The 16,698-nt window shown below is 36.1% G+C and overlaps 1 protein-coding gene across 1 annotated transcript in view; it reads right to left on the reverse strand.

Moving 5' to 3' along the window:
- Positions 1-4,720, reverse strand: part of LOC132161568 (protocadherin-9) — a 276,136-nt gene extending 271,416 nt beyond the window's left edge. Inside the window, exons 1-2 of the mRNA XM_059571708.1 lie at positions 4,575-4,720; positions 4,388-4,476 (exon numbers count right to left, since the gene is read on the reverse strand). The gene's annotated coding sequence lies outside the window, so the exon portion shown is untranslated. The remainder of the gene's footprint in view (positions 1-4,387; positions 4,477-4,574) is intronic.
- Positions 4,721-16,698: the final 11,978 nt, after the last annotated feature.

The raw sequence follows: 16,698 nt of genomic DNA on the forward strand, positions 1-16,698 counted from the left end.
GAGAAGTTGACAAAATCATGCCTCTGAGACTTAATGAGAGCTGTGAAGTTTTAATGATAAAACTGTTAAAGGGATAGTTCACACAGAAATACAAATTCTCTCTTCATTTACTCAACGTCGTGTCATTCAAAATCTGTATGCCTTACTTTCTTCCATTACAGTAGCATACAAGATATTTAGATTTAGTTGAAAGTAGTGCCCATGGCAAAAATCTACATAAAACTAGTCCAATTAATTCCAAAAGCCATTTGTTAGCTTTATGTATGTAAAAATTATTATATTATTATATATAATATTATGTATTGTATTGAAGCTATCCACTGAAACTCTCAAAACTCAAAAAACTGTTTTCCTCATTCATATATATATATATATATATAGTAATAATTAAATAAAAAAAATCTCAAACATACTACTACTAAAAAATTAAGTAAAAAAAAATGTTATATATATATATATATATATATATATATATATATATTTCCTGCTACTGAAAGTTTATTTGGTATTGTCTGGATCTCAATCACCATTTTGCTTTAAAAACATCTGGTATGATGTATAAATATAATGTTTTGAAACTGGAATGAGATATTTAGTGGATAGTGACTTAAATTTAGATCTGGTGATGACTTTAGAAAATTTAAGACTATAAAAATAGATTGTATGGACATAGTTTACAAACCTTTTTTTTTTTTTTGAGGTCTGTGGTCTCTATGAACTTTTGTCATTTTGAAGATTTTTTTTTCTCTGTTTGTGTTTCAATGGAAAAATAACAGCATACACACACTCAACAAAACAAAATGAAACGAAGCTGTCAAAGTGGTTATACTTTCCAGTAAAGTGTGCATTTACTGTACCTCAAAGGTAGATATTATTACCAAAAAAATATACATATTAGTACATATGTGTACATATTAGAACATTTTAAAAGGGTAGCCCCAGAGTCAGCTTTCTTACATTATTTTTATTTATTTATTTTCTTGAGAGTGTAGAGTTTATTTATTTGTTTTGTGAACTACCGGTATTTCTTTTGCAGCTATTCTGCAGTGAGCACAATTTAATCTAAGGGAGGTTATTTGAACTATATATTACTGAAACACATTAGCAAAAATGTGATGTCACGAGTTAGCGTCTGGCGTGTCCTTATGTGTTTTCCTGAAAGTGATAAGTTGACAAAATCATGCCCACGGGACTTAGTGAGAGCGGTGAAGTTAAAGAACTTCCATACATTTTTTTTATTTTATTTTATGCGTGTGTGTGTGTGTGTGTGTGTGTGTATGTGTGTGTGTGTGTGTGTGTTATGCAGCAGCCCCAAACTTGAGCCAGGCTTAATTTCTCAATATCATTGCATTAGAAAATAAATAAATAAAAATATCAAACCAAGTGCCATTTGCAAGTGCATTTTTTTAATTTTTGAACATATCTATTTTTTTTTTTTTTTTAGAATTGCAAACCTAATCAGCTTCTTTTTTAGATTTTTTCTTTCTTGGACATGTAGTTATGTTAAGTTATTCAAACAACTTTACATACCTAACAAAAAGCAATGACATTCATAATTTCTCTAATGTGACTGCAGTGTCCAGATGGTTTCTGGCGCCGCTGAATCTCAGCAATAGTTTCCGCTTTTGCAGTGGCATTACTTTGACATTTTCACATACAGTATATGTGGACATTTCCCTTTTGTTTCTCTGATTCAAAGTGAAGGGTCATGGGTCATCTGCTGAGATCTAAAGTGTCTATGAATAACAGGAAATGATGAGGAGACAGAAATGGAGGGGAAATGTAGAGAAGGAAGGAGAGGAGATGGAAATAAAAGAGTCTTGGGCTCTCATAACAATAATCTTTACACTTCCAAATGGAGTTTCATCCCCTGCTTGCTAAGCCAGTTTCAGCGCCCGCAGCCCGTGGGGAGCACAGCAGTGTGTATTAATTACAATTCTGATGCACGCTTATTGAAATCACACAAAATTAAAATTCTTCCATTTCAATTTGCTTCCTGAGAAGGAAATGTCAGCAGACAATGGCTTTTTCCCCCGACTTCGGGGAAACGTGCTTTATTTATTATTTTTTTCTTCATTTCGAGCTCCTCGTGACATTTGTTAATGTGAGTGTATGTTTCACATTTTTACAATTTTATAATCGGCAGGCTGCAGAGCAGATTGGAGCAGCTGGCAGTTGGAGAGAGAGATAAAACTCTGATTAGCCCAGAGTGAGTCACATGAGATCTGCTCGTGTGTGTGTGTGTGTGTGTGTGCACATGTGTATATATAGACACATTTACGGGGAATGAATTAACGGCAGGCGCTGGACTCGCCAGTCTCTCAGTGTCCCCTGTCTGCCTGTGAGCCTGATGGACTGCTGTCTCCGTGTTTAATCACAATGCCCAGAGGCTTTTAGTTTAACATACATCGAGAACTTACACTAATCAAACTCAATTGACTCACACCAGCGATTAAAAAGACCAGCTAACACCAGTATGCTGGTCCAAGCTGGTTTATGCTGGTAAATGCTAGACCAGTGATGGCTGATGCTGATAATGCAATTCACAACTTTTATAATAAACTAAATAACTGAGAATCACGTCACTTAATATTTAGCACAGTCTCGCGTAGCCAGACCTGAAGGTCTGGAATCCATGGCAGTTTTCATTGGCCAAGGCCCGCCCATGAGGCCGTTTGACTGACATGTCAAACAACCAATCACAGTTTGGATTGTTTCAGTGTCACGTTTCAGGGTGTGGGAATCGGCATAATAACAGACCATTGTGTAAAACTCCCAGACGTATTTTCAAGATTCTATGCCACAAACTTTAAATATTTCACATACTTTTGAGAAACCAGCGTTTAGTTGATCCTGATAAGCGCTTGTTGTAACAGTTATTGACTTGTCTGCACTGACACTATTGGATGATAACTGAACTGAACTGGATGATGACACTGTTTTCTCCATAGCTGCTTTTTAGATTAGATGTATTAAACTATAAATTGATTAACTTTAAACAGATATTGAACAGAACGGAAATAAAAAATAAACTGATTTCAGCTAATTAATGACTGTTGTCTTTTCAGCAGAACTTAATTCTGTTTGCATCACTTAATTATTATTTTCATGTTTATCTGTGTAATATCATCTGTCTGAGTCTATTATCATCATACACTATGCATTTTCATGTTAAATAAACCTGCTTACTGGCTTAAATGGCTATAACTTGAATGTAAACTATAGCATCAACTTCCAAACTGTAAATTGGGGCAAAAATTTGGTTGAAACCTGTGTAGTGAATGGTACTGATAGTGTTTTTTTTTTCTTTCTTTTTTGTTTTTAAGATACACTGTAAGAAATGGCAAAAAGACGATGGTAAAAGGATGTAAAAATGCTACTGTAAAAACCTGTTAATTACTTGGCATTAAGTTTCCTTACTACTTGTACTGAATAAATGTAAAAGATCTCATCTGTAATTTTACAAACTAACGCAGGGTTTGTTGTGGTTTAAATATTTCCACACGTTATAGCATATCCAAACTACGGTATTTACTGGTTGTGATGTCAACACTATATAGAAAAAAAAGTGTGCCAAAATGTAAAAATCTTTTGAAGATAATGCTGAATATTTATTTTACCATACTAAAATACATTTTTGGCTTTATTTTTTTATATCTCAGTTTTAAGTATTCATTTAAAATAAGCCAAACCTGCTATTATTTGAATCTCCAATCTGTTATTGGTCAGATTAGATTAGTTTTTTTAATGCTTCGCTAACTAGCAGAAGACAGTAACCAATTTTAAATTCCAGTTGGATAGAAGGGGAACATTGTAACACTGTGGTAAAATGTGCCCGGCTACATTAAACTATTCTAGGGCCGTACCAAGCAAAAATTTCACAGATTTAGTGTATATGTTTGTATTATTTTATTTTTAACCATTATTATTATTTACAGTGTCATTAAAGGGATAATTCACTCAAAGGGAATGTTGGTTACTCAACATTCTGCCAAATATATCTGCTTTATTTTCTTTGGAAGAAAGTCAGTCAGGTTTGAGTAAATGATAACAGAATGTATTCTCTCTCTTTCTCTCTTTGAGTGAACCGTGTTGGGAAACCATTTTCAAAACACAACATCTGCTAGTGACAAGTAGTGCTGCTCTTTTCAGCAACATCGAAATTAATGCTTATTACTAAAATGTTCACAACAAGCAGCACATATGACACAGCTTCCTTGTGCATATGTTACACACTCTGTGACAAGAAGTCCAATTATTTCAGTCCAATGACATTCTGATTTATCTCAAAAGGTAAACGTCTGCCTCTACACCCACTTTACAGTATATGCACCCGGACATACAGCAGTACTAGTAAAAAACTGAAAGCATGGATCGTTGTACTTACCAATTCAAAGAAACCCTCTCAGACAAGTGCTGTACAGATGTGCCGCTTTGAACCTCGGTTATTGCTCTCAAAGTGTCTGTAATTCATGCCTGTGATGGAGAAAAGACATTTCCATTCCTTTCAAACACCCTTAAATTGTAGGCATGTCATTTGGTCAGCGGATGAGCTTGATAAACAGAATACAAACCATTTGTAGTCTGACAAGACGAGCATTTTGCCTTTGGAAAAATAAGACCGAATGGTACACTTATCACTTTGCCACTGGTGCCTGTGGAGTAAGAATATATCAGAAAAAAAGGCTGTGTTGAGAATTCTTTCACTCAGCCATGTTGTCTTTAGTTTCCAACAAGGGACTTAGACAAGGAACTTTGTGTCTCACTTTGGTTGTTTCTTTCTGTACCTGTTCTCCTTTCTTGTTTAGTTCCACTGACCTGGTTTATGTTCATTCCTAATTTGTTTCCATGATTATTTATTATTTTTATTATTATTTGCAGCTGTCACTCATTTATTGGTCTCCTTATTTCTACTCCCTGTTCTGTTCAGTTCTTTGCCGGTTATTGTTTCACTGTTTGCTATGTTTTGTGTTGTGGCTCCTTGATTCCTTGATTGCTCTCTGTGAATGTTTTATTAAAAACTGTTTCTTTAATTAGCACAGCACCATTACAACAGGGTGCTGTATGGTGCTTCTATTCATTAAATAATCTTGAAACAAAAATATCTTAAAGTTTCCACAAAAATATTAAGCAGCAACTGTTAACATAATTAATTATATATATATAGTAATGGCTGCTGAAAATTAAGATTTGCATCACAGAAAATAAGACATTTTAGGATTTATTACAAATATAATACAGTTATTTCAAATTGCAAAATATTATAATAATATTAGTGTTTTACTGTATTTTTGATCAACTAAATGCAGCCTTGGTGAGCATAAAGTAATTTCTCTGTTGGGCAACAAACAAATTTTGTTGACACTTTATTTTAAGGTTTGTAACATGTTACATGTACTTACTATTATAATAACAATAAATTATACATCATACCATGCAAATTACCATAAGCCAAACCCTAATCCTAACCCTAACCATGTAGTAAGTACATGTAGTTAATTAATATTACCCAATACTTAAATGCAGAATTACACTGTAACAAGGACACCTTGAAATAAAGTGTAATCCTTTTATTGTTTGTTTGTTTGTTTTTCATTTGAATTAGTTGTTTATACTTGCTTATTTTTTGCATTTATGGTTTAAAATATGCAAATTCTTAGGCAGAAACAGGACGCTATATGGTGGGCATCAAAATAACAGTGAAGACATTTAACCCCGTTGCGTTCAAGCATCGCCGACGGCGCCAATTTATTATTGTTTCACTTTCACAGCATGTTAAACATCACTTTCTTACTTGATCTGGACAAACTGTGCTTCAATTGAAAGTTTAAAGACTCTAGCTTCGATATTTGACCAATGTATTGATAAAACATTGTTGTAGTGACAGTTATTTAGTAATTTATGTCAGGAGTGCAAAATAATAAATGCATATTATGCCACATTTTGAATAGAAATTCACCACTCATTCATTTTCAGTCACGTCAGCAGCAGTTTATTTGTGTTCACATAGACTCACTGAACAGCGTCAATAAGGATTTATAGACCAAAGATGCATATCCGCGGAAATATATGGATATATTTACTGATGTTTACTTCATATTTCTTCAGACAGAATCGTCATTTCTATTCATTTGATGATAAATAGCCTCTCCCAGTGCTGTCTCTGTGTGTTTGCTTCCGTGTTCTCGAGCTGTGACCCAGACAGACTCTGATTGGACCTTCGGCTTGTCAATCTAACAGTCCCAAAATTGGACAGCGTAAGATCGTGTCACATGGTTCGTGAACACTTCCTGGTTCATATCTGCTCACAACAACACTGAAACACCTCTGTACACACGAAATATCCGAAAAATGAACTCGCGATTACGATAGTAAAGCTTGGTGCTAAATGCATACAGAGACTGAAGTGAGATCGCTGCTTTGTTGCTTTGTAAACATTGAAATTCCACAAAAAAAGGCTTATAAAGGTGGAATAAAAACAAAAGAATAATGATAAAAGAATAATGCGGACAATGTGTCACACCTGGCGGAGGAGTGAAAGACTCGTTTTGTGAGAACAATAGAATCATGAATGGCGGAGTATTCAGAGCTTAAAACACAGATAGAGCACATATGAGAGTTTACATGTGTGATCTTACAGAGATGACAAGTGCCATAAATCAATCAGATTAGCATTCTCTAAAAACACACATGACATGGCCTTAGAAAATATTTCATAAAATTCACAGTTTTAAAGATTAGATTATGAAATTTCTAATGAAGTTTTGAAAGATTTGTGGCTTTAGCTACACTGTGTTTCTAAACTCATATCTTACATCAACAATTTTTTTAATACATTTAAAAATGTTTTTAATATTTTTATTTTTGTTTTTATGTTTGAGCTTATATATCTCTATTATCATAACAGTCTGAGTGATTCTGATTCCTGAACAGTAAACTTTGAAGTGTCAGCTTTGTGAACAAATGTTGAGTATTTATCTAGTCAGAAAGAATCATGAGCAGAAACCTTTTTTACTTTGGGTATGTCATTTCTGTCTCCATGCCAAAAAATGGGGGGTGACTGGTAAGGGGTTAAAATGTATTTATAATGACATTTTTAATTCAAATAAATGCTTTTCTGAACTTTATATCAAAGAATTCTAAAACAATAATGCATTACCTTTTTTACAAAATTATCAAGCATCACAACTGTTTTAAACACTATAATTATCAAAAATGTTTTTGAGCAGCAAATCAGCATATTAGAATGATTTCTGAAGATCATGTGACACTGAAGGCTGGAGCAATGATGCTAAAAATTCAGATTTGCATTACAGGAATAAATGACTATTTAAAATATATTGAAATATAAAACAGGTTATTTTAAATTGTGAAATATTATTATAATATTACTGTTTTTACTGTATTTTTTCATCAAATAAATGCTGGCTCGGTGAGCATAAAAATAACTGTTCCACAACTAACTTGGTTAACACTTAATACTGTACATCCAGTCAAGCACGCAGCTTTGTTTTTCACATTTGCGATTCAAACCACGCAAATGTTAAGTCAAAAACAGGACTCTATATGGTGGGCTTTGAGGTTTATGTGCAAAACATATAATCTATCTCGTTCTGTCTCTCTCTAATAAAGACAACTATCTATCAACCCTCCCCTGCCTCAGCCAGACTCCAGGAAGTGACATCATCGACACAAGACAGATGGTCCCATTAGATAGGAGAGGCCTGGGTGGCATCACAGCTGGATGGGAGTTATCAACAAGGCATTTGTCAACAGAACATCTGAATGACCTATTTACTTTCAGCGAGAGCTGTAGATTTAAGGCCAGACAGTGTGGAGGGGTTGAGAGCCATGAAGTCGTGGTGTTAGACAAGGCCGTAACCATGTCTTGAACACTGAACAAGCTAAATGTGATAAAAGCCCTGAGTGTAATAGCTTTTGGTCCTAAATGTGGTAAAGGCCCCGAATGCAATAACTTTTAGCACAATCGTTTGTGCAGTCAAGGTGATGCTCAGATGTTGTCATGGTTACAATCGGCAAGGACTTCATTTTACTCAGTGCTTTGTACTAAGAAAAACATAGAATGAAAAAAATTGCATTATCCATAGTCCTATTAAGCAAATAATTATGTTAATTCATATACCGTATGTTTGTGTGAGTGTACACATCTTGAGTGTTTGAACTCGAATAGTTTAAAGGAAGACTTTGGGGAAGACCCCAAATAGAAATTTTGTCATTGTTTACTCGCCATCATTTTATTTCAAACCTTTCATAAATGAATGTACACTTCATTTTATAGAAATCAAATGCACTTAATCTGAATGGTGAGAATACCTGACATTCAACATGTCTTTTAAATTTCACAAAAAAAAGGAAAGAAAAAAGGGTTTAAAAACAACATGGGGGCAAGTTTTTGGTTGAATTATATAGAAGTATGGAAGCTTGTTTCTGCCACTGAATAATAAAACATTTTATCACACAATTTTGAGGGGAAAAAATACAGAATTATGAGATAAAAATTCACAATCACCTTTTTTTAGTTTTATGTATTCATTCATCTATGTATTTATTTGATCCTAAGGCGGGAATGGGCTTCCATACAGTAGACCATGAAATTTAATTGGACTGAAGTAAGGCTCCTGAAAATTCAACTTCGCCATAGCAGGAATAAATTACATTTTAAAATATAATCAAATAGAAAACAGTTATTTTAAATTGTAATATTTTATTATGTTTTTTATTATTATTATTATTATTACTGTATTTCATTAAATAAACACAGTGTTGGAGAGCATAAGATACTTTTAAGATTTTATTTTTTTCTACCACAGAAGCTTTCTAGTGATGTGTTTGATGTTGCAGGGCCTGTTTGTGGGTTTGTAATGTGGGGCAAGTGTTTGAAGGCCTGGACAGCATCATGTGCATCAAGGCTGCCGAGGTCACGCGCTAACTTTTAAAGAAGTTATTTTATGCAGCAGGGTTATCTATTCACCCTCATCGTCTGTTATTTCAAAGGTAAAGGTCTCCGTACATAAATAGTCTATTGAGTGCTGTGATTGACACCCTGCTGGATCAATACAGATATCCTTGGCACACCGGACAAACAAAGACTTGAGATATCCTCTCTCTCTCTCTCACTCTAACTCTCTCTTACTCACTCTGTTTCTCCATCTCTGCTTATTTCCTCGCCTTGACTTTCTATCTTTCTCTCCCCTGTATCTTTTTCTCAATTTCTTTACTCGCAGTCTCTCTATTTCTTGCCTCTCTCTCTCTCTCTCTCTGACACTCACATATCATGTTCAGGACGTGCACTGCTAAAGGTCAAACATTATCGGCTCATTTGTTTTGCCACAGCCCAAAAAAAGATATCTGCTGTGTTCTCTGAGATGATGAGGGTAGTGTGGATCACGAGCAAGGGCGCCAGATTGATACAAAGACTGAGATGATGAAGAAACTGACAGGGGAAGAAGGAGAGGAGGGGAATGAGGAAGCTATTACCTGAGACAGAGATTAGGAGAGGAATTTTGAAGATAAAAAAAAATTAGGGTAGATGAGAAGGAGCTGATTTAATCCAAAAGATCTGTTCACTTTCTTATTGTGAACAATCCCTGCATGTTATTCTAAAGATTTAGTGTCACAGTATTACAATTTAAATCAACTATTTTCTGTATTAATATTGTATTGTAAAGCCAGAAATGTGAGATATAAACTTGCACTTGTATGAAAATGTCAGAATTGTAAGTTGTTTTTCCTCAGAATGAACTACAATTCCCATGAAGCATTGTGAAGGACATATTTGAACTGAAAACTATGGAGAAATATAAAACTATTTAGTATAAAATTGTGTTATCTCTATAAAAAAAAAAAAAAAACGTTTTGTTCACTGCAAAATATGCATATTTGCTCACTACAGCTCATATTTATAATGTAGTTTTTGACAGCTAATTCAGCTGCCAAACATGAATATTTTAATAAATAATGCAAACAGATGGCTTTAACAAAAGCATGTACCATCAACTTAACTAGTAGGTCTGTCCTTAATGGTTTTTTATTTATTATTTCGGCATGGAGAAAATTAATAACGTTTTTACTCACAGAACCCAAATGTTGTATTCTATTCTGTTCTAAACATTCTCACAAAATAAGTATTTCGTATAAATATTGCTAATATTACATCATATCATAGCAGATGTTTCATGAGTTCCTGATATATATATACAGTCGTGGCCAAAAGTTTTGAGAATTACATAAATATTGGAAATTGGAAAAGTTGCTGCTTAAGTTTTTATAATGGCAATTTGCATATACTCCAGAATGTTATGAAGAGTGATCAGATGAATTGCATAGTCCTTCTTTGCCATGAAAATTAACTTAATCCCAAAAAAACCTTTCCACTGCACTTCATTGCTGTCATTAAAGGACCTGCTGAGATCATTTCAGTAATCGTCTTGTTAACTCAGGTGAGAATGTTGACGAGCACAAGGCTGGAGATCATTATGTCAGGCTGATTGGGTTGAATGGCAGACTTGACATGTTAAAAGGAGGGTGAAGCTTGAAATCATTGTTCTTCCATTGTTAACCATGGTGACCTGCAAAGAAACGCGTGCAGCCATCATTGCGTTGCATAAAAATGGCTTCACAGGCAAGGATATTGTGGCTACTAAGATTGCACCTAAATCAACAATTTATAGGATCATCAAGAACTTCAAGGAAAGAGGTTCAATTCTTGTAAAGAAGGCTTCAGGGCGTCCAAGAAAGTCCAGCAAGCGCCAGGATGGTCTCCTAAAGAGGATTCAGCTGCGGGATCGGAGTGCAGAGCTTGCTCAGGAATGGCAGCAGGCAGGTGTGAGCGCATCTGCACGCACAGTGAGGCCAAGACTTTTGGAAGATGGCCTGGTGTCAAGAAGGGCAGCAAAGAAGCCACTTCTCTCCAAAAAAAACATCAGGGACAGATTGATCTTCTGCAGAAAGTATAGTGAATGGACTGCTGAGGACTGGGGCAAAGTCAAATTCTCCGATGAAGCCCCTTTCTGATTGTTTGGGGCATCTGGAAAAAGGCTTGTCCGGAGAAGAAAAGGTGAGCGCTACCATCAGTCCTGTGTCATGCCAACAGTAAAGCATCCTGACACCATTCATGTGTGGGGTTGCTTCTCATCCAAGGGAGTGGGCTCACTCACAATTCTGCCCAAAAACACAGCCATGAATAAAGAATGGTACCAAAACACCCTCCAACAGCAACTTCTTCCAACAATCCAACAACAGTTTGGTGAAGAACAATACATTTTCCAGCACGATGGAGCACCGTGCCATAAGGCAAAAGTGATAACTAAGTGGCTCGGGGACCAGAATGTTGAAATTTTGGGTCCATGGCCTGAAAACTCCCCAGATCTTAATCCCATTGAGAACTTGTGGTCAATCCTCAAGAGGCGGGTGAGGAAAACCCACTAATTCTGACAAACTCCAAGAAGTGATTATGAAAGAATAGGTTGCTATCAGTCAGGATTTGGCCCAGAAGTTGATTGAGAGCATGCCCAGTCGAATTGCAGAGGTCCTGAAAAAGAAGGGCCAACACTGCAAATACTGACTCTTTGCATAAATGTCATGTAATTGTCGATAAAAGCCTTTGAAACGTATGAAGTGCTTGTAATTATATTTCAGTACATCACAGAAACAACTGAAACAACGATCTAAAAGCAGTTTAGCAGCAAACTTTTTGAAAACTAATATTTATGTCATTCTCAAAACTTTTGGCCACGACTGTATACATTTTTTTCAAACTTCTTAAATACTATAAATAAAATACAACTTATATGCTGCCTTTGACATCCCAGTGCTAGAGTGAAAGAGTTTAAAGATATAGTTCACCCAAAATTGTCATTACTTCATGTTGTCAACATTTCTTCTGTGGAAAATGAAAGGAGATATTTTGAGTGTTTTTGTACATACAAAGGAAGTCAATGGTTCCCAAAACACAGCAGCCAACTTTCGATTTCACTCTTTCTCTTGTTCTTCTTAGGTCACAAATAAACATGAAGGACAAGGCTGAATAATAAATGGGCCACTTCTTAGCCTTTTGAGAAAAGAGCTTCTGACATGACCTGATCCTATTTGTTGTCGTCCATCTCTCTCTCTCTCTTGCCGTCTCTGACAGACTCACTTAAACTTCCTTTGTAAATCTTTTGATTAAATTTTGCAGTTCTTCGTGATGTGATGATATAAGAGAGAACGAGCCAATTCCTGAAGCGACGAGATGCCATTGGCCCTGTGCGAGCACCAGTCCAGCAGAGTAAACCTTTTAAAGCACAGCTTAAATCTAAGAGGGTCACGGGTCAGCCATTGCACCCGTAATGTTACATTAAGCTTTTCCACACTGGAGCGTGTTAAAAGTTTGGACTATCCACTTAAAGCTTTTTTCCTGAGTATGGTGAAACTTGTGCTGCAGAATTGCAAATAATTGGTAGGATGGAGAAGAAAAGCAATGATATAGCCTCATGTTTTATTCTGTTTGTTTAGCTTGTCGGAAAACGGGGAAAAAAAACACTAACAAGAGAATAAGTGCTGCTTAGATGTAAATTTGAGAAAATAGGAACTTAACTGAGGGGTGGGGGAAGAAAAGATGAAAGATACACAGGACAGGCTCCCTCAACACGCTCTAAATGTACATAATGATCCTCTCTCACACAAGCACGTGCAATTATCCTGCTGAGGTGGTACAAGCTCTCTGATGGCTATTTTGACAGTTAAATGACTACAGTGTTATTGTAGTGATTTAGGGTCGGTGCTCTAGAATGTCTTCTGCTGGAGGTATATAAACTCCCGTTTCCTCTCTAGATGGCGTAAAGTGCTGTACCGCCAGATCGGGTTTCTGCTAACGAGAGGTAAAGTAAACGACGATGAGAGTGAGTGAAACCACAGTGTTGATGTAGAAATGTGAGAGCCTTCTGTGGGGGTGAGCTGCAGAATGAAGGATATTAATATACAAAGCAGCTGCTCATAGTTTATGACCTGGTGTTTTTTTTTTAAATGGCGGCAGCACGTGTGTGAAACCTGAAGTCACATACATTGCAAGGCTCTCCCTATTTCTTTACAATCATAAAGGCAAAAAAAGGGTGAGGGTGGAGTTTGGTTACCGCCCAATAATGCGGCAAGCACTTTATTATTGTGCAAGCACTGGGGAAGTTGTGGCCTAATGGTTAGTGATTTGGACTCGTACTCCAAAGGTTGCAGGTTCAAGTCTTGGACTGGCAGGAATTGTAGGTGGGGGGAGTGAATGTACAGCGCTCTCTCCACCTTCAAGACCATGACTGAGGTGCCCTTGAGCAAGGCACCGAACCCCCAACTACTCCCCAGGCGCCGCAGCATAAATGGCTGCCCACTGTTCCAGGTGTGTGTTCATGGTGTGTGTGTTCCCTGCTCTGTGTGTGTGCACTTAGGATGGGATAGCTGCAGAGCATGAATTCTGAGTATGGGTCACCATACTTGGCTGTATGTCATGACACTTATTACGACCTATATTTACATTTTAAAGTTTAGTGCCCTCTAGAGGGTGCAAACAATAATTACAGTGTTGTGTTGAGTCTGTCGTCATGAAATGACGTATGACTGTCATTACCAATCAAAATGAGTGCTTTTTTAAATGCAGTTTCTTGACTTTTTACATTGTCCAACCTGATCTCACGGCAATTTGTACATATTTTACTAGGTGGCTAATTTACATGAATTTGTACGAATGGCCACATCTAACCCCGCCCCTAAACCTTCCCTCACAGAAAACATGCAAAATCGTTATTTACAGTGCATTTACATTTTATGAGCACGTGCATTCTCTGGGATCAAACCCATGATCACTTGAGTGCATATTGTCGTATAACACCATGCTCTACCAACTGAGCTATACAAAACCCAAATAATGAAGCAGATAAAAGAGTATTAATGAGAAAGCTTCCTGTTGTGGATAGTGGTGCAATTGTAGCATTCGCTCTGATAGGTTGTATTTCAGAAATTTGGACAAACGACCTATTACCTGTATTTTTATGTAAAATACTTTTAATTAATCGACATCAGTGAAGCAGTCAATGACTTCAGTTCATTGTGAAATTCACCAACATTTACAATCTCACAAAAACTCCCATTATAATCAATAAAGCTGACTACACTGCATAATGAATCTCTTTTTACACTGTATCTACACTTTGTTGTTTATGAGGAGAACATTTGTGAGAGTGCAGAACTCAATCAGAGTCAACTCCAGCTCAACAGAGAGACGTGTGATTGGATGTAATGCTTAAAAAAATGCTAAATAAATAACATGAGCAGATCTAAATAAAATGCAAGAGGATGTTTGTGTTATAAAATTGCAATTTTATGATGTGAAAATATACCACTATGCCAAACTATCTTACTGTATACTCAGAAGTATATACTTTCTGTCACCATTGTATGTTTGTATTTGAATTTTGAATTACTTGTGTATTTCTGTGGCTCTATTACAGCAGTTTTTTTCTTTGTAACACATGTTATGCAATGACCGGCCTTGTGACCTAAGTAGTCAATGTACCATATCTTACCTTCTCAAGTGTTTTGATTGATGCAAACACAATTAAACCTGGATTTAGTCTCTTTCTGATTGACATATGGAGGAGGAGAGCAGGTGTAACTTTTATGGCGTCTGCATTTCCATGTGTCTTATGTAAACATCGATAAACTCATAAAGGATAAAAAGAATCAGAGTTAATCATTGGCGTTGAGTTTGTTGTGTGCATGACAGGTCACATTTGCCAAATATAAGTTTATTATACAGACAGGTGACAAATCAGCGAGGAGCTGCGCTGTGTCTGGAAAATGTCAACTGGTGTTTCCTCTCTTTTCCACGCATAATGAAGGTGAAGGACAACATGCAGCCATCTGTTTGCAGCTTAGGCCCAGAGAACACATGGCTACAGGTGTGCGGCAAGGACAGCAAGTGACACAAAGGTTGGACAGCTCAGTATTTGTCTTCTTATCGCTCTCATTTTATATCTCCACAATGGCTCATCTCTCTTAATCACTTTCAAAAACCTGACCATTCTCCATTGCACTTCATTGCGTTTAAGTCGTGATAACCCGGGTGTCAAGCAAATGTCCAGAATGCTTTATCACCGCTGTCATGGTTTTCCCTTCACAACGTTGAACAATATTACCCATCACACTTAAATCAATCGCAATCTTTAGAGGAGAAGAGGAAAAACATCAGGTATAGTGTTATTATGCTCTCCGCAGCTGCAAGACATAAACCTGAAGCCAATCTCCATTACAAACTGAGCTGAAGGAAGTAGAGCAGAACGATGAACGAGACATGGGCGAGAAAGAAGGAGAAAGACAGCCACAATATGAGAAGATTTGTGCTAATGTATGGGCAGATACTTACACAGGCGCATACATACACCCTAAAAATGAAAAGTCTGGCCTGCAGAATGTACTGTAGTACGGGTGGGTATAACCAAAAACGTATATCATGATATTAGACATTTTATTTCACAGTAGCGGTATATATCACAGTATAGTTATTTTCACTTCTAGGATAATCAAGAGAAACTGTCTGTACCGGAGGCGCTCATGTGGAACCTAGTTTAAGCCGTAGGCTGCAGTGTTTTGCTTGGTGTCTGGTTTTTAAAATCACACCAATGATATACCGCAGTGTAAGTGGTGTAGCAGAATCAGCTGAGATGCATTTCTACCATTGCATAGAATGAATATGATCATATCTGAAAGTGAGAATGCTTATGTGTGTAGAGACAGAAAGAGGGACATACATTATAGATATATAGCAAGAGAGATAGACATTCATGAAAGAATGTGCGGAAATACAGTGAAAAAATGGGCAATGATCACGGGTGTGATCCTGTAGAAGTCCATTTCCACCACATAAGAAAAAAATAATAATTTATCTGTAAATTATATAATGACATAACCTGCAATAAATGTTAAATAAATACATTTTAAAAAATCATAATTTTGACTTATGACATAAAACACTACTATGAAAAGTCATTATTATGACACTAGACATTGACAAAAAGTCAAAATGATAAGTAATAATTATGAAAGTCAACATTTTAATTTAAATCATTTATTTATTAATTTATTTATTTAACAGAGACAATGAACAGTCAAAGACTGCCCCAGAATTAGCAACAGATCTCAATTTAATCTACTGTCCCTGGGCAAGACAACAACATCAATATGATAGCATGTACAATAACCCCCCCAATAAAAATCCCCCAAATAGAAGTTACTCTCAAAATATCCCCTATAAATACAACAAAACATTACTGTATAATACAAATTCTACAAAATCAAGACCCCCGAAGTTGCAAAACCGTCTCCAAAACACAAGAATATTGAATGATCACAAACCTGACTCATCTTATTCCATATTTTCAAATGTCATTTCTAAGAGCTCATACACCACAACGAAGTTTGCTACTGACTTTTTATTTTCACAAAGAAGCCACAAATGGATATACACAAGAACCACTATTAAGCATCCAGTCAATTAAATGGAAATCTTTATGGTTTGATGTTATGTTTCATTCACTAACAGTACAATATCTTGTCTTCTGCTCCAAGTCTGTTTATGCCAGTGCTGTTTACAGTATGTACTATTTCCAAACTGAACATTCACACAGAATCACAGATGATTCTAGATCCTATTTAAGG

This window comes from Carassius carassius, chromosome 17, assembly GCF_963082965.1.
Source record: "Carassius carassius chromosome 17, fCarCar2.1, whole genome shotgun sequence".
In the NCBI taxonomy this organism is placed as follows: Eukaryota; Metazoa; Chordata; class Actinopteri; order Cypriniformes; family Cyprinidae; genus Carassius; species Carassius carassius.